A 3,702-nucleotide genomic window follows, 5' to 3' on the forward strand; every position below is an offset into this window, starting at 1 on the left:
AATTAAGTGGGAGCGCTGAGACATATTTATAATACTTTATGTAGATGACATATAGTTGGTTATAAATGATGTAATTATATACTTGATTAAAAAGGTTTCATTGAGAATTAATTTCAAATGAAAGGATATGGACTGAAACAAATTTAGTGTCAAGATCTATGAAGATAGATTGAAACACATAATAAGTTTAAGTCAAAGTACATAGAATGGATATTGAAGTAGTTCAATATAGAAATATTAAGAAAATGTTCTTATCATGTGAAGGTTTAACAAGACTTGAGTGTATCTTACACTCAATGAGTAAAAACACATGAGTGATTATAGATCACGAATAATATGTACACAATCAGATGTCCTGTACTCTTAAAAGTGTTATGAGCATGTACCAGAATGATTCATGTGATGATCATTGGAAAATAGTAAGAATATTCTTGAGTACTTAAGAAGAAACAAGGATATATATATAGTTTTGTATGGAGAAATGACAAACAAATCGCTGTAAGGTGTTGCACTGATATTTGTTTTGTCACATATGAAAATAAAATTTCAATCTCAAATTAGACTAAGTGTTGTTTTAAAAGGTAGCACAATAAGCTAGAAGTTGTCTATGCTAGATTTAGAAGAGTTCTAAATATTGTGACGGATTCTACAAAAGAAAGGCAGAGTATGTCATTGTTTTGACAATGACAAATGATGTTAAGTCAAAAGGTTCTTTGAGAACTTGGTGTAGTTCCGACAGAGTCAAAACTTTGAAGCTATATTGTGTGTGACAATATTAGTAACATATTTCAGACCGTGGAATTAAGGTTCCACCAGAAGACCAAACATATTTAATGCCGACTCATTTGGAAATGAGTGATGCGTTGAGACGCAAATGAATTACAAAATACATACGTTTCTGAGCATGTCAGATCCGTTGACTAAAACCTCTCCCGTGAGCAAAACATGATAAAGCACCGGAAGGCCAAGGTGTTATATCTTTACAAATGTAAACTAGATTATTGACTGCAGTGCAAGTGGGAGACTGTTGGAGATATGCTCAAGAGGCAATAATAAAATGGTTATTATAATATATCTTTGTGTTTATGATAATGTTTATATACCATGCTATAATTGTATTAACCGAAACATTGATACATGTGTGATATGTAAACAACAAAGAGTCCCTAGTATGCCTCTTAACTAGCTTGTTGATTAATAGATGATTAGTTTCATAATCATGAACATTGGATGTTATTAATAACAAGGTTATATCATTATATGAATGATGTAATGGACACACCCAATTAAGCGTAGCATAAGATCACGTCATTAAGTTATTTGCTATAAGCTTTCGATACATAGTTACCTAGTCCTTATGACCATGAGATCATGTAAATCACTTATACCGGAAAGGTACTTTGATTACATCAAATGCCACTCGCGTAAATGGGTGGTTATAAAGGTGGGATTAAGTATCCGGAAAGTATGAGTTGAGGCATATGGATCAATAGTGGGATTTGTCCATCCCGATGACGGATAGATATACTCCGGGCCCTCTCGGTGGAATGTCGTCTAATGTCTTGCAAGCATATGAATAAGTTCATAAGAGACCGATGTCTACGGGAGCTTCTATTCTTGTAGACAGTGTTGGGCCTCCAAGAGCAGAGGTTTGTAGAACAGCGAGCAAGTTTCCCTTAAGTGGATCACCCAAGGTTTATCGATCTCGGGGAGGAAGAGGTCAAAGATATCCCTCTCATGCAACCTCGCAACCACAAAGCAAGAAGTCTCTTGTGTCCCCAACACACCTAATAGGTGCACTAGTTCGGCGAAGAGATAGTGAAATACAGGTGGTATAAATAAGTAGTAGCAACGGCACCAGAAAAGTGCTTTGCCCGGGACGAGTAAACAAGCGAGTAGTAACGCAGCAGTAGTAACGCGAGTAAAACAAGTAAACAAGCAGCGATAGCGATATTTAGGAACAAGGCCTAGGGATTAGACTTTCACTAGTGGACACTCTCAACTTTGATCACATAAAAGAATAGATAAATGCATACTCTACACCCTCTTGTTGGATGATGAACACCACTAATCGTGTAGGATTACACGAACCCTCAATGTCGGAGTTAACAAGCTCCACAATTCAATGTTCATATTTAAATAACCTTAGAGTGCATGACAGATCAACACAACTAAACCAAGTACTAACATAGCATGCACACTGTCACCTTCACACTATGTAGGAGGAATAGATCACATCAATACCATCATAGAAATAGTTAACTTCGTAATCTACAAGAGATCACAATCATAGCCTACGCCAAGTACTAACACGGATGCACACACTGTCACCATTACACCGTGCAGGAGGAGTAAAACTACTTTAATAACATCACTAGAGTAGCACATAGATAAATTGTGATACAAAACACATTGCAATCATAAAGATATATAAATAAGCACTTCACTATGCCATTCATAACAGTGAATAAGTATTCTGTGAAATATAGCCTAAGAGACCCACACGGTGCACACACTGTCACCTTTACACACGTGGGACAAGGAGTCTCCGGAAATCACATAAGTAAAATTCACTTGACTAGCATAACGACATCTAGATTACAAGCATCATCATATGAATCTCAATCATGTAAGGCAGCTCATGAGATTATTGTATTAAAGTACATAGGAGAGAGATGAACCACATAGCTACCGGTACAGCCCCGAGCCTCGATGGAGAAATACTCCCTCCTCATGGGAGACAGCAGCGTTGATGGAGATGGCGGTGGTGTCGATGGAGGAGCCTTCTGATACGCGTACATCACGCGTCCGTTGGGAACCCCAAGAGGAAGGTGTGATGCGTACAGCGGCAAGTTTTCCCTCAGTATGAAACCAAGGTTTATCGAACCAGTAGGAGCCAAGAAGCACGTTGAAGGTTGATGGCGGCGAGATGTAGTGCGGCGCAACACCAGGGATTCCGGCACCAACGTGGAACTTGCACAACACAAACCAAGTACTTTGCCCCAACGAAACAGCGAGGTTGTCAATCTCACCGGCTTGCTGTAACAAAGGATTAGATGTATAGTGTGGATGATGATTGTTTGCAGAAAACAGTAGAACAAGTATTGCAGTAGATTGTATTTCAGTAGAACAAGTACATAGGAGAGACATGAACCCACTATCGAGGATAAATACTCCCTCTTGGAGTTACAAGCATCTACTTGGCCAGAGCATCTACTAGTAACGGAGAGCATGCAAGATCATAAACAACACATAGATATAAATTGATAATCAACATAACAAGTATTCTCTATTCATCGGATCCCAACAAACGCAACATATAGAATTACGGATAGACGATCTTGATCATGTTCGACAGCTCACAAGACCCGACAATTAAGCACAATGGGGAGAAGACAACCATCTAGCTACTGCTATGGACCCATAGTCCAGGGTAGACTACTCACACATCACTCCGGAGGCGACCATGGCGGCGTAGAGTCCTCCGGGAGATGATTCCCCTCTCCGGCAGGGTGCCGGAGGCGATCTCTGAATCCCCGAGATGGGATTGGCGGCGGCGTCTCGCGGAAGGTTTTCCGTATCATCGCTCTCGATGCATCGGGGTTTCGCGACGAAGGCTATTTGTAGGCGGAAGGGCAGGTCAAGGGCGTCACGAGGGGCCCACACTACAGGTCGGCGCGGCCGGGGCTTGGGCCGCACCAC

The sequence above is a fragment of the Lolium rigidum genome, chromosome 5, assembly GCF_022539505.1.
Source record: "Lolium rigidum isolate FL_2022 chromosome 5, APGP_CSIRO_Lrig_0.1, whole genome shotgun sequence".
In the NCBI taxonomy this organism is placed as follows: Eukaryota; Viridiplantae; Streptophyta; class Magnoliopsida; order Poales; family Poaceae; genus Lolium; species Lolium rigidum.